At 47.6% G+C, this 26,611-nt stretch overlaps 1 long non-coding RNA gene and 1 pseudogene across 2 annotated transcripts; both read left to right on the forward strand.

Annotated features, from left to right (window-relative positions):
* Nucleotides 1–5,088: 5,088 nt before the first annotated feature.
* On the forward strand, nucleotides 5,089–9,583 carry LOC147373348 (small ribosomal subunit protein uS2 pseudogene; annotated as a pseudogene). Its single transcript, XR_015161815.1, has one exon. The product of XR_015161815.1 is annotated as a small ribosomal subunit protein uS2 pseudogene (transcript).
* Nucleotides 9,584–21,618: 12,035 nt separating this feature from the next.
* LOC147373349 (uncharacterized) lies at nucleotides 21,619–26,230 on the forward strand. The gene is made up of 2 exons (XR_015161816.1): nucleotides 21,619–21,836; nucleotides 25,746–26,230. It is a non-coding gene; the product is annotated as an uncharacterized LOC147373349 (long non-coding RNA).
* Nucleotides 26,231–26,611: the final 381 nt, after the last annotated feature.

Genomic DNA, 26,611 nt, shown 5'->3' on the forward strand with positions numbered 1-26,611 from the left:
ATCAGTCCTGGGCATTCTTTGGAAGGAATGATGCTAAAACTGAAACTCCAGTCCTTTGGCCACCTCATGTGAAGAGCTGACTCATTGGAAAAGACTCTGATGCTGGGAGGGATTGGGGGCAGGAGGAGAGGGGACGACAGAGGATGAGATGGCTGGATGGCATCACCAACTCGATGGACGTGAGTTTGAGTGAACTCCAGGAGTTGGTGATGGACAGGGAGGCCTGGTGTGCTGCGATTCATGGGGTCTCAAAGAGTTGGACACGACTGAGCAACTGAACTGAACTGCTAAGCACAGTGACTGGCGTGTTCATCCCCAAATACTGAGAGCACATGTGCTGTGTGCTAGGTCTGTGCTGGGGACAGGTGTCCAGCCATGACACCTCACAGTCCTTGACATTCAAGAAGAGAATAAGGCAGAAAACCACCATACTTTAGAAAGAAATGATCCTGCTGCTCCCACAGAGCTGATGATGTGGAGGGAGACAACGAATAAACAGAACAGCTTGTAGAAGAGTCAGCTCCATGGAGTGAAGGGCAGGACACGGCACAGCAGGATGGGGTGGCTGCGGCAGAGGGGGGTGGGGAGGAGAGGAGTTCCGGGGCCCGAGAACTGATGGGTGACGAGCCCCAGCGGGTGCTGACAGGGCCGGCCCTGGGTCCATGAAAGACCGAGGTGGTAAGGGCAGGAGACATGGGGGAGCTGTCACCGCAGATGCACACGGGGACATGTCTCTGAGGAGGTGACATTTAAGCTGTGCTCTGGGCCACTGTCCCCTTCCCTTGTCACCCAGAGGCAGACACCGAAGATGGCCGCTAACATCACGTGCACCAGCCAGTCCTGAGCCTGCGCACCCAGCTCACTGTTCCCTCCTGAGGAGTCACAGTAAAGGCCCCTGTGCTGAGTTCCCCTCCCTCCCTCTCCAGACAAGGCCGATCCTTTCCCGTGTGGCCCAGTGGCGCGGCCTGTCCCTCCTCTTGGGAACTTAAAGTCATCAACTCTCTTCTCGATGACAGTCGTCTCCTGATCTATTTGCCTTATTATGCCTCCAATTTCCTATTAATACACTATATTTTAAATTAGCCAAGAATGACAGCGCACTCTAGACACAGAGTGTCTTAACTGAGCACACTCAATTAAGTGTGGACAAATGGAGAATGAACTAGGACACTTCCTGCAATGTCCTCAGTCAGTTTAATGTTTATTGTGTGTTAAGCGTGTGTTCTGTGTTTTCCCGCCTGGTTAGTTTCCTCTGGGTCAGCTGTGCTTTCTCTCACCAACTGTTTCTCCTGACAAAATTACTTGCAAGCACAACTGAAGTTCAGAATATGTTCAAATTGTTCCCTACAGGGCAGGCATCTTAGAGCAGAACTTACTGCAGTGCTGACAAGGCGTCCTGTCTTTCTCCAAGTTGGCTGAGAACGAGCAGAGTAGGACTTGTGTGGTTAGTCCCTCTGTTGTGTCCAGCTCCTTGTGATCCCTCCTTTGAGAGGAGCCTGGCAGGTACAGGCCCTGGAGTCCCAAAGAGCTGGACACGACTGAGTGACTATATATTCTTCCGGATTCTTTCCTGTTACAGGTTGTCACAAGATACTGAGTATAGCTTCCTCACTACACAGCAGCTCCTTGTGTCACCTGGTGTACATACAGCAGTGTGTGCGTGCTGACCCCAAACCCCTGACTCACCTCTCCCCACACCCCTGTGTCCTCTTAGGTAACCATAAGCATGTTTTCTATGTCTGTGACTCTACCTCTGCTTTGTAAATAAGTTCATCTGTATCATTCTTCAATATTCCACATGTGTGATGTCATACGATGCTTGTCTCTTTCTGTCTGACTTACTTCACTTAAAGTGAAATCACCATGTTCATCCATGTTGCTGCAAATGGCATTATTTCACTTGATTTTATGACTGAGTAATTTTCCATTGTATATATATTCCACATCTTCTGGAGCAAGCACTTCTTAGACTGTACAGCTTGACTTCCTTTAAAGAAACAAAAATCGTGAGTAAACCTAAGTTTTTTAGAGATGGAGAACTTCTCTGCAATGATTCATATAGCATTAATTAGCATTTAATGGATTAGGAGACCAAGAATAGTAGGTAAAATTGGTGTGCGGTTTTGTTTTATGTCACTTATGTCAAGTTCTCATGCTGCTGCTGCTGCTAAGTCACTTCAGTCGTGTCCGACTCTGCGACCCCATAGACAGCAGCCCACCAAGCTCCCCCGTCCCTGGGATCCTCCAGGCAAGAACACTGGAGTGGGTTGCCATTTCCTTCTCCAATGCATGCAAGTGAAAAGTGAAAGTGAAGTCGCTCAGTCCTGTCCGACTCATATCAGGGTTAAATTATGTTCACAAAATACAGATTTCTTCTGTTCCTCTATTCTTGATTCTCTAAAATTATGTGGTGCTTTTGTAGTCAGTTGTTCTTTGCTTGCATAGCCTTCACATGATTTTCAGAAGTAATTCTTGAAAGCAATTTATTTTATAGCCTTCCTTGCTTATCTTTCTTTTGTTACAGCTGCTTTAAATATTGGTCTTGAGAATTCATATTTTTCCAGCAAGTAGTCAATTTCTTGAATATTCTAGTATATTTGCAGTGTATATAAAAGGGTTTATATTTATTTTGTGGGTGGGTATGAGATAATATGAAATATACATCAGACATGCTGTCTGACACAAGACCCCTAAATGTTTTGAAGTTTCCTGGGTGAGAGAAATGTCTTTTGGCTTGTTTTCTTGTATTTTTTCTGAAAGTGTTAATTTTGCTTTTTCCTGGTAGGAAATGATTACCTTCATAACAGACACTTTTGAGGATTATTGCTAAGGCTTGTTAGTACAATTCTATGTGCCATTTATTTTAAGGTTTGTGATTAGTTTCATCTCTCTCTCTCTTTCTTTCTTTTGTTTTTAGTTTCAGCTCTAATACATGCATTTTCTGTCTCAGTTGAATGCCCCACATATTCAAGGAGGTTTCTTCACTCTGGCTGCTGAGGATTCTCAGCCCCACATGAATGTTGGACACTTTTCAATCCATTCAGTTTAGTTCACTTCAGTCACTCAGTCATGTTTGACTCTTTGCAACCCCATGAACCGCAGCATGCCAGGCCTCCCTGTCCATCACCAACTCCTTGAGTTCACCCAAACTCATGTTCATTGAATCAGTGATGCCATCCAACCATCTCATCCTCTGTCGTCCCCTTCTCCTTCTGCCTTCAATCTTTCCCAGCATCAGGGTCTTTTCTAATAGTCAGCTCTTCAAATCAGGTGGCCAAAGTATTGGAGTTTCAGCTTCAGCATCAGTCCTTCCAATGAACACCCAAGACTGATCTCCTTTAGTATTGACTGGTTGGATCTCCTTGCTGTCCAAGGGACTCTCAAGCATCTTCTCCAACACCACAGTCCAAAAGCATCAATTCTTCTGTGCTAAGCTTTCTTTATAGTCCAACTCTCACATCCATACATGACCACTGGAAAACCATAGTTTTGACTAGAAGGACTTTTGTTGGCAAAGTACCGTCTCTGCTTTTTAATATGCTGTCTAGGTTGATCATAACTTTCCTTCCAAGGAGTAAACATCTTTTCATTTCATGGTTGCAATCACCATCTGAGGTAATTTGAGAGCCCCCCAAAATAAAGTCAACCACTGTTTCCACTGTTTCCCCAACTATTTGTTGAGCTATTTCAAATCCTGAAAGATGATGCTGTGAAAGTGCTGCACTCAATATGCCAGCAAATTTGGAAAACTCAGCAGTGGCCACAGGACTGGAAAAGGTCAGTTTTCATTCCAATCCCAAAGAAAGGCAATGCCAAGGAATGCTCAAACTACCACACAATTGCACTCATCTCACACACTAGTAAAGTAATCCTCAAAATTCTCCAAGCCAGGCTTCAGCAATATGTGAACCGTGAACTTCCTGAGGTTCAAGCTAGTTTTAGAAAAGGCAGAGGAACCAGAGATCAAATTGCCAACATCCACTGGATCATTGAAAAGGCAAGAGAGTTCCAGAAAAACATCTATTTCTGCTTTCTTGACTATGCCAAAGCCTTTGACTGTGTGGATCACAACAAATTATGGAAAATTCTGAAAGAGATGGGAATACCAGACCACCTTACCTGCCTCTTGAGAAACCTATATGCAGGACAGGAATCAACAGTTAAAACAGGACATGGAACAACAGACTGGTTCCAAATAGGAAAAGGAGTACTTCAAGGCTGTATATTTTCACACTGCTTATTTAACTTATATGCAGAGTACATCATGAGAAATGCTGTGCTGGAGGAAGCACAAGTTGGAATCAAGATTGCTGTGAGAAATATCAATAACCTCAGATATTCAGATGACACTGCCCTTATGGCAGAAAGTGAAGAGGAACTAAAGAGCCTCTTGATGAAAGTGAAAGAAGAGAGTGAAAAAGATGGCTTAAAGCTCAACATTCAGAAAACTAAGATCATGGCATCCGGTCCCACTCAATGCATAGGTCTCCAGTAATAATTCTTTCCTCAAAAGTTGTTCCTGCTCAGCCTTGTGGAATCTCACCTGTGTGTGATCAGATAACAGAGACTCAGCGGGCTCATTAAGCACTTGTAATCATTCTTTCTGTCTGAGTTGCTCTCTCTTATCGATGCCCTGCCCCACACTTATCACCTTCTGCACCTCCCTGGCTCACCTGTGTTCTCAGATCAGGGCTTTGCTGGGCTGCATCTGGGTTCCCCTCCCTGTACCTGCAGCATGGAAATTGCCTGAAGGCAGACAGCCAGGAGTCTTCAGATGGATTTGTGTATCCATCTTCCTCTAGGAACTTAGTCCTGCATGGCCTGCTGTCCAGGATCTGAAAACAGTTGCTCCCAGTATTTTGTTCAGCTTTGTAATTACCAGTGCCAGATGATGACATTCAGATACTGTTCCTCTTAAAGCTGGGAGTGGAAGTCACATTTTATTTTTACAAACACTCTTTGAATCAGTAATTCTAAATCAGTTAACCATATATGTTTGAAAGTATCTTTTGCTTCATTTTCTCTGTTTTGCTCTTGCAAATGTAAAAACAAAACCAGATATCAAGAGACACATTAAAACAGATTTTGTTTTCTGTTTTTCCTGGTTGAACTTTATGCCAACAAGTCCTAGGTAAGAACTTAGGAAGCTGCAGTAAGTCAAGGCACCAGCAAGATCACAGGATCTGTAATCAACAGGGATCTTAATGGTACCAGAGAGCCTTTTTTTGCCAGGCTGTAGGAGGTGGATGCAATAGTTGAGGGGCTAGAGGGACCCCGGACCTTAATGACACCAGTGAGCCAACTAAAATACAGGAGGCTGAGGCCAGGTACAGCACGTTTGGCCAATGTGAGCTGAAACATATTTAATTCTGAATTTCCAGAACAATTACCTCAAACAAAATGTTCACCTTATTCTGATATTCACATAGAAAGATTGCACAGAATCTTTTGCCTAGAAATTCTACTCCCATGGAAGAAAGCCACCAGGAAGATTGCTTGGAGAATTTAAGACATGTGTGGTTTTTAGGTGGAGAAAGAGGAAGTGAGTAAATGGCAAGTGTGGTTCAGAAACGGAAAGGGGTCTGTGCAAACCCAGCAGGCTCTCTTTGGTGGAAGGCAGGCCGTGCACTCACTGCTCCTTCCCCCTTTTGCTGAGATCACGTTTATCATGTTTTAGGTAGCTCCAATGAAAACTTCGAGTACAGGGGCTTCCCTGGTGGTCCAGTGGTTAAGAATCTACCTTGCAGTGCAGGGGACACCGGTTCGATCTCTGGTCCCAGATGACCCCACATGCCACAGAGAAATTAAGTCTGTACACTGCCAAGACTGAGCCCAGGCATCCTAGAGCCCAGCGCTCCACAGCAAGAGGAGCCACCAAAGCGGGAAGCCCAGCCACCCAACTAGAGCACAGGCCCTGCTCGCTACAAGTGGAGAGAGCCTGCTTGCAGCAAAGAAGACCCGGGGCAGCCAAAAAGAAATAAAATTATATTTAAACAAAAACCCCTTCAAGTACAGTGACTCTCAATGGCTCCAGTAACTCCTGCTCGATGTTCTCAGCACACCAGCGTGTGGGGTCTACAGGACCCCCCTCCACCTGTGAAGGCCCAGCATCTCCATCGACCACGTGTCTCCACTACTGTGCTGTGCCGTCTCCCTGCTCTCCTCTGCACAAAACTGCTTCTGATGGTGTCACTCTTTAGGCAGGGGAGTCATTCTTGTGAATCATCTAAGAATTAATATCTCACCTGCAATTTTATTTCTATATTCCTTAAAAGGAGTTCCTTAAAATCCCAATTGTATTCCTTAAAAGAGTGTTTTAACACAATCTTGATTTGAACACCTATGTTTTTATTTATCAACTTTGATGTCTCCTTCACTGTGTCCTGTGCTCTGGCTCAGCCTCTCTCGGCCTCTGCTCTTGGCCTCTCAGGAAACAGCGTACAGGATGTGTTAGTTGCATCCGCCCTCCCTCTCACTGGCTCTCTTCCATCCTCCCTCATCTCCGTGACATGTGTAACTGTGTGCACATCACTATCACCTGACACCCTCCCTCCCTTGGGAAGCCTGTTATCACCTTCCTGCTCCTTTCTCTGCTGCCCCGTGTGTGTCCCTGCCCAACACTCACAGCAGCTTCACAGCAAGTGCTCTCCCTCACTCTTCTCTCCAGAGTTCCTGCTGGAATTTCTGGACACCACCTCCCAAGTATTAACCTCTGACTCGGACTTCTCCTTCCCTGGTGGGCCCTGTAGCATCTTCCCCTGAGTGAAGACCACAGATAAAACCTAAATTCTCCTTCTTCCCCAGCTACCTTAGACTCCCCTGTGGATGTCTCCTTCTCATCCAGGCTCAGTGATTCAATATCATCCACAAACAATTTTTCTATACTCAACCATCTGGCCGTACTGATACCATCTCCAGGGGAGTGGGTGGAGCAATGACGGGCAATGTTGAGATGGCAGGTAGAGACCAGACCAGGCAATGAGGGCGTGAGAATGAAGGACAGTGCTAAGAAGAGGAGCAGATTGTAGAGAAGTCACAAGGGCAGAAGAGGTTGGAGAATGTTTTTAAAAACAGATCAGGGAGAAATCTGGGAGAGGAGAGGTTGAGTCTTAAGGAAAGAGAAATGATCATTGCATAGCTCCTCGGGAGCAGGGCGGGGAATCCAGCAACGTGCTAGTTTACCAGCAGAATCCTATCAGATGCTACATTTCAGTTAGAAATACTTCAGGCTACAAATCCATTAGATTTGTAGAAATTCCATATGCATTAGAAATTGATACATTTTCCTGCAATGGAATAAATTAGGCTAAGGTTATGCATTACATTGTTTATTGTGATGTCAAGATGTCATTTTATATTAGTGTTTATTCCAATGTGGACCAGTAAAGCATATTATAGTACATCATCTATTCAGTGGACTGATTTGTGGAAAATAGTGTCCCAAGAGAGAATATTCCCCAAGATATTCTCAGCTGAATATAAGCAAGATACCATAAAACACTGTGCACACTGTGTGACCATGTATGGTTTTAAATGTGGTTGTGCTCAGTCACTCAGTCACGTCCCACACTTTGTGACACTATGGACTGTAGCCCACCGGGCTCCTCTGCCCATGGCGATGCTCCAGGCAGGGATACTAGAGTGGGTTGCCATTTCCTGCTCCAGAGGATCTTCCAGACCCAGGGATTGAATCTGAGTCCCTTATGTCTCCTGCACAGGGAGGTGGGTTCTTTACCATTAGCACCACATGTGGAGTGAAGAAGAAATAGATAGTCATAGTTGCTTGTGTATCCATAAAATGACATTCTGGGTCGTGTCTCCTGATCCAGGGGCTAAGACTCTGCACTCTCATTGTAGGGGCCTGAGTTCAATCCCTTGTCAGGAAACTAGAACCCACATGCCACAGCTAAGAGTTCCCATGAACAAGGTCCCCCAGGCACAGCCATACAAATACTTAGAAGAAAAAAAAAAAAAAACAAATAAACCTCCGGAAGCTATTCCTGAGAAACAAAACACGTGGCTGACTGTGGAAGCAGCAGGGCCTTGACAAGAAGGGAGGGGGTAGGAAGAACAATGGAATATAAATTATTTTATATTTCTAGGTTCTTGAACCTTGTACATGTATTACAAGTTTCTCAGAAATGCCAAGACATTACAAAAACAATTTAAACTTCTAAAGAATAAAACTCACCGTGTTATTTCTACAAACTGAATGAAAGTCAAGTTTGTTTTATCAGATTATCTGGCTTCTCTAACATATCTTCTCAGGCTTTTCCCACGCTACCCAGACAGTGGTCCATACGGCACTGTCTGGATTCTTGTCATAACGGGAAGTGAATCTTTTACACTATCCTGGGTCCTTGCTGTCCGGCAAATGAAGGACGACGTCATCACGTTCCTTGCAGCAGGGGCCCTCTTAGGTAGCACGGACCTTTACTTCCCAATGGAGCAGTACATCTACAGAAGGAAAAGTGGCGGCGTCTGCATTAGGAATGCGAAGAGAACCTGGGAGAAGCTTCTGTAGGCATCTCATGCCATCGTTGCCACTGAAAACCCAGCTGCTGTCCCTGCTGCGTCCTCCAGGAACCTTCACCAGTGAGCTGAGCTGCAGTTTGCTGCCGCTTCGCTCCTGGAGCCTCCACCAACCAGACCCAGGCAGCTTCCAGGAGCCAAGACTCCTGGTGGTTACAAGCCCAGGGCTGACCGCCAGCCTCTCCCAGAGGCATGTATGTGAACTTCTTACCATCGGTCTGTGTGACACGGACTCTCCTCTGCACTCTGGAGACGACCCATTCCCGGCAACCAGGGAGCTCCGTCCGTGGGTCTGACTTGGCAGATGCTCACCTGGGAAGTTCTGCCTGTGCGCGGCATCGTTTCCTGTGAACACTCTTGGGAGGTCATGCCTGATCTCTACGTCTGCAGATTCTGAAGAGATTAAAAGGGAAGAGCAGGTGGCAGCTGAGCAAGCTCTGACCAAGGAGGACTTCACCATGAATGGGTCACTTCAGCAGCTGAGTGCAACGCTACTGGATCTGAGGTGCTGGCCTAGTCCACAGGCGGGCAGCGAGCTCACTGCCTACTCCGCAGTTTCCCCTGAAGGCTGGCCTGCAGCGCCCACTGCTTAGGCCACTGGACAGGTAGGCACAGCACTGGGTCGGCTTCAGCTGTTCTTTCACAGGCTCTTTTCTTCGGTGGGGGCTGTGCTGGGTCCTTGCTGCTGCACAGGTTTGCTCTGGTTGCGGTGAGCGGGGAGCACTCTGGTTGTGGTGCCTGCCTTCTCGTTGCAGCAGCTTCTCTTGTTATGGAGCGTGGGTCCCAGGGCCCCCAGGCTTCAGTGGTGGCAGAGTGTGGGCTCAGGAGCTGTGGCCCCCCAGGCTGTGGAGCACAGGCTTGATGGTTGTGGTGCATGGCCTTAGTTCCTCTGAGGCATGTGGGTTCTTCCTGGACCAGGGATTGAACTCATGTCTCCTGCATTGGCAGGATTCTTTACCATGAGCCATTATGGAAACCCCACAAACTCTTAAAATGGAAATTGGTTGACAGAAAATAAGCAGTTTCTAAATAAATAAATATGTCTACTCATGAGAAAGTTCCGTGGCTTTTGCTTTTTTCCTTTCACATAAGAGGAAAATTTCCTAATTCATAGTTCATTATGTTCTTCCCTCAAACAACATTTGCAACCGCTAATTTTATTAGCTAAGCTTGATCCAATTTTTAAAACACTTTTCTCCCACTTTCCCCTATGCACTGTACATTCATTATCAATTGAGATAATATTTTATCATTGTTCAGTCACTCAGTCATGTCCAACTCTTTCTGACCCCATGGACTGCAGCACACCAGGCTTCCCTGTCCTTCACCATCTCCCAGAGATTATATTTATATACTTCATATGGATAGGAGGATAATCAGTTGACTTCATCCTTGAATTATTTCTCTGAATCTGACATATTAATATGCTGCTGCTAAGTTGCCTCAGTCGTGTCTGACTCTGTGCAACCCCGTAGACGGCAGCCCACCAGGCTCCCCTGTCCCTGGGATTCTCCAGGCAAGAACACTGGAGTGGGTTGCCATTTCCTTCTCCAATGCATGAAAGTGAAAAGTGAAAGTGAAGTCACTCAGTTGTGTCCGACTCTTTGCAACCCCATGGACTGCAGCCCACCAGGCTCCTTCATCCATGGGATTTTCCAGGCAAGAGTACTGGAGTGTGGTGCCATCGCCTTCTCCGATTAAAATGCTAGTAAGATATAAGACACTTGATTGACTTCAGCATAATAAAAAATAACAGAATCAGGTGACCATATCTGAAGACTGATTATAAAAGCAGCAGCCATGTTTATGAGGAGCAGTGACACACGGGGGGACATTTTATGTGGTGAGAGAGGGGCGCTGGCCTCAGGGATTTAAAGGGCTGCTTGAAAACAGACGAACTCGGCTCAGTGGATGGACCTCCTGGGACTCACTTCCCAGAGACACACGGGACAGAGTCCTGAGCATCCTGAGTGCCCACAAGGTGGTCTGAAGCGGTGGCCAGGGCACCCCTCTGGGTATCAGTGGAGATGGTAGCTGTGTTGTGTGTCTGTACGAGTCTGTATAAGGTGACCCTGCATGCAGAAAACCAAATTTGACTAAATGGCAGATGGCCTCAGCTCTAATAGTAAGATCTTTTCTTAAATCAATTTCTTTCTCCTCTCAGCTTCTCCATCTGAAAGGAGTTACTCTTCATGAGACCCATTCTCTTTTAATTCCATTCTACAAAGCCTCAAATTTTGTAGCTTTTTTTCAGTATCTTTCCATGTTTTTCCTCAGACAAGATAAGCATATAGTGCCAGATTACAGGGCTGACAGCGCGGAAAAGACAGTTTATTGATGGTAAAAAAAAGATCTGCCTTCTGACAAGCAGCCGCCGCTCACGGTGAGGCAAACCGGAAGTGCCTGCAGACGCAGAGCCGCGTGCACAGGGAGCGGGACGCTTTAGCCACAGCCCTTATCAGCGCAGCTGTCAGAAAGGGGTCCTTCCTTGACCTGACTCGTGCTTCCTGTTTCTTTAACTCCCTGTGTTTCGGGGCTGCTCTGCTGAGTTGGACTCCCCTTTGCTTTTCCTAGATCTCCTTGGGGCCTTCTCACAGCGCCCGGCAGCAGGCAGGAAGCAGAGGCACCATTGGGCAGGTCTGCTCCTGTAACTCCTCTGGCAGCCGTGCGGCTGGGACAGCGCGCTGAGCGTCCACGGTCCCTCTCATGGGACCAGAGGTCGGAATGGGGAAGAGGGAAGGGCTGCCTTTGCTTTCTTTCACTCCCAGGCCAGGAGCTCTTCACCTGAGGGATTTGGAGAGCCCAGGGAGCCTGTGGCCTCCCTGAAGTGATGCTTAAAATGTGTCTGTGCACAAGCTTTTGTTCAGATAAGAGTAAATGCCCTGGATTCACCCCTTCAGAATATTTTATCTTTGTTCCTAGTCTGTACAGATCCTGTGCTTTGAAGCACAACACCGCTGCAGTGATTTCATCACACTTCCACTGCTGCCGGTCCCTAGTAAACCCTAGTAAACCTAGCTTTCAGAATCAAGAGAAGCTGGTGGCTGACAAGGCTTAAAAACATCCTTTGAAGTTCCTAGAATCAAGAGCACTTGACTGTACTGGAACATTTTAACGTCTAGTAGTTTGTTTTTCACTTGTGAACAGCTAGGTCAAATTGTTTCCATACAAGAAAACCGAACTAAAGTCTATGTGTCTGACCAGGGTTACAGGACACAAACTACTTTAGGGAGGGTCCCAGGTCAGCCTGAGATTCTGTCATTACCAGGAATCAAGGTAGCAAAGAGCATCTGTGACACAAACGCTAAAAGCATTTTATTACTGGATAATTTGGGTTGGGACGGTCCCCTAGAGAAGAGAATGGCAACTCACTCCAGTGTTCTTGCCTGGAGAATTCCATGGGCAGAGGAGCCTGGCGGGCTACAGTCTAAGGGATCCCAAAGAGTCGGACAGGACTGAGTGACTTTCACTTTCTGTTTTCAGTTTGAAGCTATGGAGAGGTAAAGTCTTTTCTGTGGATATTTGTAAATGCTTCCTACAGATCCAGTTATATGGCTTTGTGTTCTTCTGGAATTGCTCCCATGACATTGATCTGGACTTCATACACTTATGTACCAAATTACTCTGTTTTCTGTGCAATGGTGGTAAAACAGTTAAAAAGCAAGTAAACAAGCCAAAGCCCGTGAACTGTTTCAAACAGGCTGAAAGTGCCACCTACTGTCCAATCTGCAGAGGTGCCCGAGGAATGTAGTCTGAGCCTTATGGACTGAGAGCCACAGGAACTAGGATATTAAGCTAAGTTAGACTCACATCTGACTATACTTTCTACTTATATGCTATTTATAACGAGTATATAGTTATATTTATGCTCTCTCCTGAGCATTCTCAATCTTTGGTTACAGAAAGTAAGATATTGAAAATCACTGAACTGTGGCAGATGTAAGAAACAGTATCAGGCTTTCATATGCTTTCCACGGGTCCCGATTATCCCACACCAAAATGCCTTTAGAGTTCTGGAGCAAAACTGCTCTTTGCCACTTTTATTCCTAGGAACGACTGAGGCCCAGAGCTCCCTGAGTAGCCCCTCCTGAGGGGACTTGACTGTATTTATTTTACATGTTTAAGAGATGACAGCAAAAGAGAAAGCTCTAAAATGGCAAAAGCTTTCAGGTACACCAAAAGGGTGGTTTTTAATGTTGGTTTGAGTGTTTTGTTTTTAAGGGAACAATCCATTATAGAACGGGCCAAAATAAGTTTAGAGAATAACATTTTCTACCTCTGAGAGCTACTAAATAAAAATTGTCTTTACTATGGGCCTGGCATCAATTCAGACTTGCCTTGGACAGGTGACTGACTTCCAGGCTGCCTTAAACCCAGCCAGTGTTCAGGGAATGACCCAGTGACTGGAGGGGACAGCAGCTTGCAGCCAGCATTTCACTGTTTGTGCTGCTCGTGTGCTCTTTCTGTCTCTAGCCCTTCAGCAGATATTCACTCTCTTCTACACAGCTTATCATTTGCTTGACTCTGAAATACATTGGTTCGGTTTTTATGATAAGCTGGTTCGGTACAATCGTATGTAAAGTATTTATTTAAATACAAACAATATACACTCTTGTTCAAGTTCCTCCTGAGTTAAAAGTACACACACACACAAAAACTGGATAATTTAGAGTAAAATAGAATTTCTCTCTCACCCTTATCAAAGTATCTGTGGTTCATTTGTATATATTCCTCCAGTTTTTAAAAAAAATTTTTTTTCAATTATATATTTATTTACACGCAGATAACATAGGTTCATTTTTAGTTCAGTTAGACAAATAATGTGTGTGTTGTTTTACAACTTGGTTTTGTCATGTAACAGTATGACTTTGAGGTGTCACCATTTCCTGTTTGGGGGTTTTCCAGTGGTTTTCAATAGGAATATAAAAATCTTTCTTTAGAACAACATGATTCTGCTATAAGCAAACTAGGTTCATCTAGCATCCACCTTCAGGGAAATTCAGAAATGGCTTTAGTTGCCCTGCGCATCCCACCATCAGGAATGGAGGAAACTGCGAGCAAGGAAAGTCTCAGTAATGAACACCAGGCACCCCGTTAACCCAGCGCTAAAGGAGGAGGGCGGGGCGAGGACAGCTCATGGGCTGCAGGGAAGGTCTTGTGATCCCTGTGTCTCCAGCCTGGCCGGTAGCAGCCCAGAGAATCCAGGAAAGAGAGACGGTAGGCGGGGAACAGTGGAGGGCAGGAAACGGGCCTCCTGGCAGCAAAGCACACAGGTCGCAGCAGAGCCTGGGGAGCACGAGCAGGTCCGCAGAGGACCTGGCGGAGAGACACCAGGAGGAGGCTCCCTCCCGCTCACCCCACCCCAGAAGGTGCCCATTACCTGGGTGCGGGGTCGCATCCGCTCCCCTCACTAAGACTGTGCACTTCAGGCTGGTCTTGGGAACACACTTCTTGTTGCACTTGAGTGATTTAATTATGCCTCCCTGTAATTTCAGGTTGGGTCTTCTCTGCCTGCCTTTCCCTCACTTTTCACTCTGGCCTCAGTCTTCATTTTTTTTTCTGGCAAACAATATATGGTCAGCAGGCAGAGTTGACTGCATAAAAGTCAAAGATCTGCCTCTGAGGAGTAATATATACTCATATCGCTATGCTAGTTTATTTATATTTATTAATTTAATTTAGTACAACATAATGCTACATAAATATATGCATATAATGTAAATAAATATTAAATGTTATGTATTATTGTTATTTTAATATAATATTTACTTATCAATAATATATGTTAATATTAAAAATATAGGCTGATTTAGTTAACAACACCCCTGGTGAGAAGACTAATGAAGACTAAAGAAGTCAGGAAAAAACAGAAATTTGAAGATCTTTGCAAAAACTCCATGCTCAGGATGTAAATGGCGAGATGTGCATGAAGGTTCTTGGCCAGGGCCCCTCACAGGCTTCTCCAGGGCCCTGTTATTGTCAGCAGGGAGAGAGGGAGTGAGGGTCCCGGCAAAGCCCCCAGGCCGAGGCTGGGCCGAGCCCCGTTCCAGTCTCTTTCCTTCTGTCACGTGCGACACCTCCTCACTTACACTAGTGTAAACAAGTGTTATCACTTCTCCCACAGAATGAAGGGTGTGTGTTGCAGGAAAGCTGGAGCGAGCTCACTGGTGACACGAATCTTAAAATGATAGAGAGAGGGAGTTGGAGGGAGGGAGACAGATAAATAGACATATGTGCCCTGGCTTTAGACTGTAGTGTGAAATTTATATTAAAACTGCTTAGCCTTTAGCCTGTATTCTTATCAGTGCCTGTATTAAACAATTGATCAGTCACCTAAATATCATAGACTCTAAATCGTAAACTAGGATTTTAAAATACTGTAGCTTTCTGTGTTACCAAAATGCACTTTTGAAGCCAACGTTCAAGTCATCCAGTGTCTTCTCTTTGTGTTTGGCCACATGTTGTTCTCTTTTTTAACTTTTACTTTGTATTTGGGGTGTAGCCCGTTAACAAACAGTGTTGTGACAGTTTCAACTGACACCAAGGGGAACAGTTCACCCAAACACACACATGCGTCCTTTCTCCCCCACACTCCCCTCCCTTCGAGGCTGCTACATAGCATTGACATCCATGTGCCACACAGGGAGTCCTTGTTGATTCCTAAGCAAAGCGGATGTTTGTTGATTCATCAGAGACTCTGTCAGAATCTTTCCCAGAGGTTAGCGAGGAGTTTCCTGGAAAACACAGCCCACCCCTGTTGCCAGAGGAAGAGTGTTTATATATGGATGTTAGTTTTGGGAGAATTTGGTGAACTGGACCAGCTCATACAGAGATGGAAACAGCTTGTCACCATCAACACTGTCACCACTCCCCAGTAGGTTCAGCCTCCCCCGAATGCGCCCCGAGTCCTGACTGCTGAGCAGGCCAAGCCCGCTCTCAGCCCCCAGCACCTCCTCCCGCAGGGCCGCAGCCCGCACGCGCCGGAGGGACTGACCGCTCGTCCCCTCCTCCCCCTACTCACAGGCCTGCACGAGCCAGCTCCCTGCTCTGGTTGAAGGTGGAAGAAGGCCAAGCAGCAGCCCCAGAAACAGCGCACAGGATACCCTCCATTCCCAGGAGTGCGGGCTCATCATTTAGGGTCTAGGGGACACAGGGGTGGGAGAAGCCTCAGCGCTGGACACTGTGAGAGCCTGTCTGCTGAACAGACTCAGGGACTGTCTGTTGGCCATGGGATCTGAGGAACAGGAGAGATTTGGATGGACTGGGGCTAGCTGGGAGGGTTTGCCATGGTCTAAAGCACAGGCTGTGTCTCTCTGGGCTGAAAATATTAACTGCTGAGCACTAGCTCCCACCACAAGAGGGTATTGGTTAGAGGTGTCCCGAGATGTAAGAGCTTCTTAGGGACACAAGAGGAGATACTAGGAGGATGTGAAATGCCTTGTAGAGCCTGAACCATGCGCCCAGCCTTCTGACCCCAGTTTTGGAAGGTAGCAGTTTCTTATGCATGTCCCTGGTGGCTCAGATGGTAAAGAATACACCTGTAATGTAGGAGACCTGGGTTCCATCTCTGAGTCGAGAAGATTCCCTGGAGAAGGAAATGACAACCCACTCCAGTATTCTTACCTGGAAAATCCCATGGACAAAGGAGCCTGGTGGGCTACAGTCCATGGGGTCACAGGGACATGATTGAGAGACTAACACCCTTTCAGGTGAGGGCAGCTGGTTTGCTTGGGCCTGATCAGGGAGAGGCACAGGTGAGTGTTGCTTTTGACAAGTGAAAGAATCTTTGGCCTAGAAAAGAAAACAGCAGTCTCAGAGGCCATTGCTGAATCATCTAACTTCGGGAAAACAAAACCAAACTTTAGGTCCCGCCCTGATGCTCCAGGCTGGTTGCATCTACCTGGGACTTATCACCCCTTGTCCAGAGGATTTATCACCCCCTGCCCAGTTACACATGCCATCTCAACTAAAGAATACCCAAAACAACCCGCCTGACTAACATTTCCCTTATCACTTCCACAAACCTCCCTTTGAATATGAAGCCTCCCTGATCCCTCTCAGGCTCAGCTGGGTCGCTGGCCGACTGCCGCCCCTTCTTGCCTGAATAAAGGTCACCTACTTCCATTGAAGTCGTCTCTCCTTTTCTGCCTCAGCCCAATCTAGATCTTACAACCAGCACTGTCTGAGAGAAGAGGGCAAACAGGTGCCCCCCGGGAGTCAAGACACAGGCTGCTTAGTCAGCAAGACAGCTGTGAGGGAGTGGAGTGGGCACCTCGTGGGGACTTTCCTGCGGTCCCTGGGTGCCCTGCAGTTCCAAGCTTTGGCCTAAATGCATCATAAGGAAAGAGCCTTTGCATTCTACCTATTATGAGTTAACCACTAAAGGAATGTTGACTATAAGCTTGTACATAAAGTCCCATCTCTGGGAGCCCTGCATCCCAGGTAATGAGCACCAAGCTAAAATAATAACTTTGTTTAGCTCACAGGAAACTCCCTGACCAGACTCTCCTGTGAATCATGGCAGGGAGGCAGACATTAACACATCCCGTCTGGAGCCTGATCAGAATGAGGAAATATTTGACTTTCCTCCCCCACCACCTTTGAGAATTAAGATAAAAGAAGCCTGAATTCTAATTCAGGCAAGATGGGTCCTGGGACAAGAGTCCTGGGTTTCTGAATAAAGTCACCGTTCCTTGCCCCAAGAACTCATCTCTCAATTTATTGGCCTGTCGTGAGGTGAGCAGGACAAGCTTGGACTCAGTTACAGAAGAGCTGACAGTCTTGCTTTTTTGGGGGAAGATTTCCATTTTCATTCATTTAGTCATTCATCATGTATTTGAGTCCTGCTCAGAGCCAGGCCCTGCCGAACTCACCCTTGGAGACCCAGCTCAAACCTTGCCGGGTCCTTTCTTGATCCCATGCTCTGCCCGCACCATTTTCTGCCTCACCCAGGACCCCTCAAGTCTTTAAGCAAACTGCGATGAGCTCTCCAGCTTGTGAGCCCTGTGAGGACCTCGAACAGATGCAGAATGGGGCTCAGCAAATGTGAAGATGACCAATAATCAAATCAATGAGCTGGTCAAACACAAACCAGGCTTAGGTCACATTCACCAAAGGTCGTCTTCTTCTCCTTCCTTCCAGAGCCAGTTTCAGGGAGACCTTTACCAGGAGCCCAAGGATCTTCTCTGACACTAACCTCATCCAAAACATTAACAGTCTGGGTGGATTTTATTTTCAATTTTATTTCTTTTTACATTTGAAGTCACTTCGTGACTATTCCACTGAATACTGAGTAACTTAATGATCACTTCTGTTATGTCTGGGCCAAGAAAACCCAATACGTGGGTAGGATGCTGAGGAGGAGAAGATCAGGGGAATGGGGTGGGGGGAACAGCAGAGGCAGGTGGTGCCCACCCCGTCCTCACTGCCCCACACCAGGAGTAGGATGGTAAGGAGGAAAAGGTCAGGGGAATGGGGTGGGGGGACAGCAGAGGCAGGCGGCCCCCACCCTGGTCCTCACTGCCCCGCCCCACCCGCTTTGTACTTAACCAACCTGACTGTGATTACCAGGGTCCAGATGTCTCCTTGCTAGATGTTCTGTCCTTTAGAGCCAGCTGTAGAGGTCACAAGACAAACCTAAGTTCTGGGGCCCCTGTGTGATGCAGGAGCAGTCACCTGTGCCTTCAGAGGGTCAGTTTCTGACCCACAGTGATGCTCTCCCAGAGTGGGACGTGAGTTGGTGGCCAGCCCTGCTCACTGTGAGATGCTGCAGCTCTTGCCCTGCCCTGAAACCCCTCCCTGCAGCCTGGCTGTGCTCAGGGAACACCTGGACAAAACAGGCATGAGCGAGTAGGAGAGAGTGGGCACTTCCCGGCAGAGGAGATACAGAGAAACTTGATTTCACTCTGGCCACTTCCAACTGGTCCCAGCCTAATGCCATTTGTCATACACCCTGAGTGGACACGATCTCCTGGGAGCTCAGAGGACTCTCCTGAGAGCTGGAATGTGGCGCTGTGGAGGATGGGGCTAGGATAGCCCCTCACATGAGGCTGGGGCTCTGGGACTCAGAAGCTGGCCTGGGTTTGAAGCTGGTCCTGGCAGGTTTGCACTGCAGACTGTCGGGTGTCTGGCTAAAGCTGCTGGCATCCATGGTCACACCTCCCTCAGCCATCTGACCGTTTCTCATCCCAGCAGTTAAGCAGGGCTGGTCTGGCAGGCAAACAGCTGAGATAGGAGCTCAGCGTGGGCGGCTCCTCCACCCACCTTTGCTCTCCTCTCTCCTGGTCTCTCTCCTTCGCCACCTCTGCCCACACCCCCACCATGTGGTTCTCTTCTGAGGCTGCCGTGGGGAGGCCCGCATGGAGTCCTGGTCGGGTGGTTGTCACAGAGGGTCCCAAGAAGGTGTGTCATGGCTGGGCTGGTTGCTCTGTGCTTGCCAGTGGCTCAGGGTGGGTGAGGCAAAGAGGCTTCCTGCACAAAGATGGTTCCTAGTGACGTGGATGGAGCGACAATGGTAATTTTATATTCTGTGAGTTTTTCACAATTAAGAAGAAAAGAACTAGGGTGTGTGTATGTATTATAATGGCCTAGAAAGGAAATTTTTCAAGTCAAACAGAGGAATGAATCGTGTGCTAAAGCATAGATAAGTCTCAAAGACATAGCACCAAGTGTAAGAAACCAGCATACGTGGCCACAGTTGTACAAATCCATGTACTTTAAATATGCAGAATAGGCAAATCATTAGGGTCAAAAAGCACACAGACAATTGCCAAAAGCTGGGGGAAGACGGAAGGGGAAGTGCCTGTTTGGTGGGTAGTGGCTTTCTCTGTGAGGAGATGAAGTGCTCTGACTTAGATAGCCATGATAGATGCACAGTTTTGCAAACAGATGGTGAATCATTTGGAGAAGGAAATGGCAATCCATTCCAGTGAGTTGCACGTTTTACAGAGTAAATTTTATGATATGTGAATTAGATTCCAACTTAAGAATTGTGATTGATAGAGGATTGGGTTTTTTTTTAAGAATTCACACAAGAAACACATCTTATCCTGAGTTTTGCTTGGTTCTTACCCTTCTAACATCTGTAGGCAAACAAACATCTGGACAGGGATGAGGATTCAGGTTTCCCCCTTCAGGGACTGACTTCTCTGAGCTTCCCTTCATCACCAAACAACGAGGATCCTCAGCCTCTGCAGCAGCTGCTCTCCATGTTCCTACCATCCCCTCCCCTTCTCCTCCCTCTGCTCTGACAGGCTTCCTCCCTCCAGCTCCGCCTCCTGAGTTCAGTCTGGGCTCCTCCCAGAGGGCGCTCTTGCTGGGCTCCTGACCACCCTCTGGCTGCAGCCTCTCTGCCCTCCTGTTCACTTTCTCTCTGTGATAACTGCTCTGCTTTAACTGCAGTTCTGAACATGTCCATTCTCTACTCACAGCATCTGAGTGGCTCCCACTTCCCAGGAAGGATAGTGGCATCCCAGGCCAGGCTCTAAATGCCTTTCACTCTCTCTCCCCTGCCCCCTTCCTCTGCCAGCCCTCACACCCTGCGTCCACCCCGCAGTCCACCCCACCTTTGACATGCAGGAGTTGAGATGAACGCTCTGCCTTCACATCTGCCTTTCTGGGGGAACCTGCTCTCTGTTACACCTACCACTGGCCCCAGCTCTGGATTCCTGGCTGCTGAACTGCATGCCTTTGAGGCCTTGGCTTGAATACCATCTGCTCTGCTGATTTTCCTGACTCCCTCGGGCTGTGTCGTAACTCCTTGTCTTTCTTCTGGTCCTGTGTGCCTCTTCTAGGTGAGCATGTGCCACATGGTGGGGCACTTCCGTCTTGTCTGATGCCCCTCTTAGGCCCAGAGCTTCCTGAGAACAGGAATCCAGGCCCCACGACTCTCCACGACTCTCTGAGGCCCGGAGGTGCTCACTGCTCACCTGCACGGTGACTGAAGGCTGTGGCTCCCCCGTCAGGCTTGCAGGGCCATCTGGCTCTCATCTCAGGCACTGTCCGTGCTGTGGGGGAGCAGCTTTCACTCCAAGAAAGCCCCCCGCGCTCTTGTTGCAGAGACAGGCTCTGGGAGGCCCGGGCATCAGGGGTTGTGGCTCCAGGCTCTACAGGAGCAATAGTCGTGGCGCGCGGACTTAGCTGCTCCACGGCGTGTGGGATCTTTCTGGATCGAACCTGTGTCTCTTGCGTTGGCAGGCAGATTCTTTACCACTGAGTCAGCAGGGATGCCTGAGATTACACATTTCTGATTTCTGCCAATATTGCTGAGGCCCAAGGACCGTTAAAGAATCAAAAAACGCCCAAGAGCAGCCGGGCCGCTCGTCTTACACGCGTGGAAGCCGACACCAGCGGAGCCGGTAGATGGTGTCCCTCGGCGCGTGGCACAGCTCAGGCCGGGATCCTCACTCCACACCCAGGGTCTCTCCTGAGCCCACCGCTTCCTCCCCCAGGTCAGAGGAGAGCACCAGGACCCACACCAGTCCTCTCACCGGCTGTGACCCTCAGGAGGCGTGTCTGAGGGTCTGGGGGTCAGACAGAGCCTTCATCAGAGGGGCTGAGAGGGGCGGGAGCTTGGCTGGCTCCTCTCCTGTGGCCCAGCTTCATCTTCTACAGGCTCACTTTCTACTCCTCATGGTGACCAAGAATGTATAGCTTCCCAAGGAGGGCCCTTCCATATTTTAACAAGTGTAGTGAAGGGTCCTTCCTGTCATTGTATATTTTATTTGCCACCAGAGCTTTGAACAAGCAGTGACACACTCCGTCAAGCCCTCATGTAATTGTAGACACTTCCAAGAAGGGTTCAAGATAAAACTTAAAAAAAAAAGCTCCTAGGCAATTGAACCACTTGAGCTGTGACATAAAATCATTTCCTTTAATCTAGTTTATTCGTTGTGGATAGCACTCCAAAATAATACTTTAAAAGTCATCATGGTCTTTTGGCTTTTATTTCTGAAGGTCGTTGCTGGTGGGCCCCATTTGTCTGAGGAGATCGGTATATGAACATGAAACAGCATCATTTCCAGTCTTTTGAAAGTTGCCATTTTCCTCTTCTCTGCAAGGGAAACACCACCTCGTCTCACCCCACAGCTATTTCACACTGTCAGGATTGGAGGTCAAAAAAGCCCCTGTGCTGTACTCATAAGTATAACTGGATCCCTGAGAAACCAGCCCAGCTAATCTCCACCCTCAGGAGCTTTAACACCTTGCTACTCAACGTGCAGCCAGGGGTCTGCAGGAATTGGCGTTTCCTGGGAGCTTGTGAGAACACAGAACCCCAGGCCTATCCCATCACTGCGTCAGAGGCCGTAAGTATCCTTTACATCACTGAGAGGAAGGGGAGACTGCAGACCCTGAGGCAAAGCTCAGTGCTTCATCTTTCTCAGCAATTATGAGAGCGCATATCGTCCTTCATTTTCTTTTTTTTTAACTGATGCATAGTTGACATATCCCTTCATATTCATTTTGGATGAGCAACACAATGACTCAATATCTGTATGTATTGTGAAATCATCACCATGATGAGTCCATCTCATGTCCATCATCTCACATTGCTACATCTTTTTTGTGTGCCTGATGAGGACTTTTTAGATCCACTATTTTAGCAACTTTCAAATATACAAAATAATTTAAAAAAATAGTATTATTAGCTATAGTTGCCATGCTACACATGATGATCCCATGAGTTATTTTCTGTAATTGGAAGTTTGTGCCTTTTGATGACCTTCACCTACTTCACACACCCCCACAGCCCACTTTCTGCAAACACCAATCTGTGCCCTGTATTGAGGACCTTGGTGCTTTGCTTTTTATTTTATTTGTTTATTTTTTTAAGATGCCACATGTAAGTGAGCTCACCCTTTTTCTGTGCACCTGTAGGACTAGTGCAGGTCTTAGTAGGTCCTGGATCTGTTACCCTCTCAACATTCATGTGGAATCTTGGGCTGCTGTGTGAGAATGATCATTCAGTGGATGGTAAACTCGGTAAGATGGGAATGTGATCTGTTACCGCCTGTCTTGGGGCATATTCTCCCAGCCCTGGTGTGTGGCTCTGGGGCACTTCTACTATATATCAGTAAAGTGTGTGATCATTCAGTAATGACTCTGTTTCTAACAATCGTGATAATGGACATCACCTTTGATAAACGCTTCATTAATTAGAGCAACTGCTGTTTGGAAACACAAGTCCAGGCTTGAATCTTTCCCTTTGAAATATCAAACATCTGGCAGGAAAACAACTCCCTAGGAGACTTTCCCCCAGATTTTAGTCACAGAGTCAGCAAACCATGAAAATTTCACATGTTCTATAGGCCTTTACAGAAGGTTGCTTTTACATTAATTCAACCACAGGAGTGGGTTTGAACCTGCCCTAATCCTAGGTGATGCAGAACTGACTTCTGTAACTCAGAGAACATTAATTGTGCTCTTGGAATCTATGGACAGATAGGAATGAGAATTTACCCATATAAAAAGCCACCAGCAAAGATCTTAACCCTTTCTCAAATTCTAATTGCAGGTATGGCTGGCAGAGTTTTGCCCTGAATATTTCCCATTTCAGAGATTGTTAAAAGCTTTGAAAAAGTGAAATTCCCATGTGGAGGACCCCTTGTGTTTCTAGAGTACAAGTTTCAACCTGATTGATTAGTCCCCCCAGAGGGACCTGGGGTGAGGGAATTAAAGCCAGTTGATCATCAATCCCTTTCCAGTGTCAGTATTTACCAAAAGATAAAGACTACCACAAGTTACCTTCTCCATTGTCCAAGCATGGCTAGTTCCTAGACCTTCAGAGATGACACTTGGTTCTTTGGCTACAGTGCTTTAGTACCCAGGAAACTATGGCCAAATGCATGACTATGTGATTGTGGTGGCTGTTCTCTGACCTGTGTAACTGGAGAAAGATCACAGAAATTATGCAGATTGTTTTATGTGTGTACCAAGCAGCTGTCGCTTTTAACTCTTTCATCCACAGCCTAATCTTGAATATCAAGTTCAGTACAACGAATGTTCAACCAAATATCTAGGAGCAAATGGAACAGGCTGAGGGTGAGCCTAAAGATTAATACATGTCAGAGCTGGTGAACGTTAGCAATTACCTACTCCAGTCTCCAAATCCTCCGAAAATGTGTGGCATCTCCAGATCATCGCAGAGCCAGGCCCCTCCCAGCACACCCCCATCACTCATCCTTCAACCATCCATTCAACAGTGACTGAGAATCAACTCGTGTCAGGAGCCAGGAAAGAACCGTGAGCAAGACACAGCCCCGCTCTCGCAGAGTTTTCAGTCCAGCAGGAGATTACATGAGAACTGGCAATCTGATGAATGTTACAGAGGGTGAATGCAGGTGCTCTGAGAGCTGATGGAAGGGTGAGGGAAGACTCCCCTGAACAAGGAGTATTGAACATGAAGATGAAATGATGGGGAGCTGGTGGAACAAGGGGTAGGGAGAAGAGCTCCCCAGACAGGAGGAACAGTGTATATAAAGCAATGACTCAGGGGAAAACATGGTGCCAGGCCCTAAAAGAAGTCCAGGATGGCAGGGAGATTAGAGTGCAGAGAAACACCGAGGTCACTCATGGAAGGTCCTGGACTCTTGGGCCTGGTGGTAGTGAGACACTACTGAAAGTTTTAATGAGGATTTGGGTTTTTATTTTTTAGTTATATTTTCTGCTGTAGGAAGGATAGGTTGGAAGGAATGCAGAGAGACCCTTTGGGGGCAGGGGACAGGCAGAGATGGAAAATTTGACAAATCCAGGCAGAAAAGGGTGGGAGATTCAATTAAGGGGTGACATTTGAGACAGAAAGTAGAGTGAACATCACTCTGAGAGCTCGATTCAGCTTGACCATTCTCCTGAGAGGTTTTCCTGGTGGCTCAGATGGTAAAGAATCCACCTGCAATGGGGGAGACCCGGGTTCCATCTCTGGGTTGGGAAGATCTCCTGGAAGAGGGCATGGCAACCCACTCCAGTATTCTTGCCAGGAGAATCCCACGAACAGAAGAGCCTGCAGGGCTACAGTCCATGGGGTCACAAAGAGACACAACTTAGCAACTGAGTAGCAACGGAGTACACAGGCTCAGTGTTCACTCTGGCTGAGATTACTGAGAGCAATGTAACCAGTGTTACATCTGCCTACAGGAGGTTTGTTTCAAAGAACAGCATTCACAATGTAATGTGAATTAAGTTCACATTAATTTGTAATGTGAACAAAATTCACAATGTTTCTAAAGTATAGCTCTCAGCATATGTGTTCAAACAAACAAACAAGCAAACAAAAAACCTACCCTATTTCTACAGTGGAGGTGGACAAACTTTTATAAAGATCCGGAGAGTAAGTATTTTAGCTTTGCCATATGACATCTGTTGCATCCTCTCAGTTCAGTCATTATATCCAAGAAGCACCACAGATAAAAAGTACATGAAAGAGCCTGTTTCAAGAAAACACTGCTTATAGACCATGAAATCTGGATGAATATGAGTATAATGAATATAATTTTCATGCTGCAAATATTATCCTTAAGAATTATTTTCAACCATGTAAAGATATAAAAACCATTTTTAGCTTTCAGGCCCTACCAGCACAATCTGGGAGTGGAATTTGGTCCATGGAACATAAGACGCAATGGCCTATTCTATCCATTTATAGTGGACTCTCCCACCCGTAGGGACCACCATTCCAAAACAGAGTGATGGAGCTATGTGCTGTGACTATGAAACCTATAATCAAAAAACAAAACCCAAATTACCAAAAAGCTGCCTGAGGTGTGAGGGGTTCAAGTCCTCCCCCTCCCCAGATGCTGCCCGGCCCTCCACCTCCCGCTCATGCGTGGCCGCCTTGTTACTGCCAAAATCTCACCTTTCTCTGCCCACCAATGCCCAATTAAAAAATACGGAGACGGGATTTTGGAGGAAGTAGACGGCTTTACTCCTCAGCTGGCCGAGGGGGCACACAGCAGGCTAGCACCCCAGGAACAGTGCCCTGTCCCCACCCGGGGGACCTGAGAGACTGTACACAGCCGGGGTCTCCCGGGTCCCTCAGCCTGCCACCTTCCTTCCGAAATGCAAACAGCCCTACAAGGGTGCAGGGAGAGCAAAAATGCAGTACAGGATGAAAATTACGTAGAATTAGGGGCTTCTGGTTACACACGCTACAGGTTAGTAACACTTCAAGTAAAACTAGGAGCGAATAGCTCTGACGACCGGTCGTGTTTCTTCTCCAGGCTTCGCTGTTCACTGTCCTTGTTCTCAGGTGAGGAAACACTTCGTTTCTATTTTTGCTGCAACAACCTCATCTGTGCGTCCCCAGCCTCCAGCAGGGAGTGAAGCTGTGCTGTCAGGTACCCCCTTTTCTGCTGCGCGCTGGCGCCCATCGAGTTTTGAGCAGCAGTTATTTGCTGGGCAGAGTTCCTCGCCCATCAAGTCGTCAGTACCTGCTGAGGCTCCCAGAGGGACAGAAGCCGCCTTTCCAGCCCCAGCCCTGGAGCTGGAGTCCAGCCCTGAGAGTCTGCCTCTCTGACAGCTGATGACCAGCCGAGGCTGGCCGTGTTCTGTGCTCCGCGCACCCACAGAGGGTCGGGCTCAGACCTGCCCTTCAGGCTCACCGCCAACTGTGTGGGTAAAGGTGGCGGTTCAAATCACCAACCGCCTTATTTTGTCCGGGGAAAGAACGCCTTCTACAAAACATTTATAAAGAACCTTTCTTCCGCCCAGGGTGGGAAATCTGGGTTCTTTCACACCAGAGACATGGATCAAAGAAGCGGCGGGCGTGCAGTTGACCCCAAGTCGTAGTTTTGGGGCCGCCCCTGCGCTCCACGGGCAGACGGCCAAGCCGCCTCGCTTGGTGTCCCCCTCGGGCTGCAGACGGGGCGGCCGGCGGAGCCAGAAGCCGAGGCGGCCCCGTGTCCCCGTCCGACGACGCCGCCAGCGGCCGCATCTCCCTGGCTGGTGCTACCTCTCGGCCGGCTGCACAGGGTATCCGGGCCCGCGGGGCAGGCGACGCGCACAGAGGGCCCAGGGCCGGGCGGGATCTGGGGTCCCGTCCCCACAGGAGCTCCGGGCCCCTGGCCGCCGCTGGAACCCGGGAGCC

This window comes from Bos grunniens, chromosome 4, assembly GCF_055505025.1.
Source record: "Bos grunniens cultivar Pamir isolate PY7600 chromosome 4, Bosgru_T2T1.0, whole genome shotgun sequence".
NCBI lineage: Eukaryota > Metazoa > Chordata > Mammalia > Artiodactyla > Bovidae > Bos > Bos grunniens.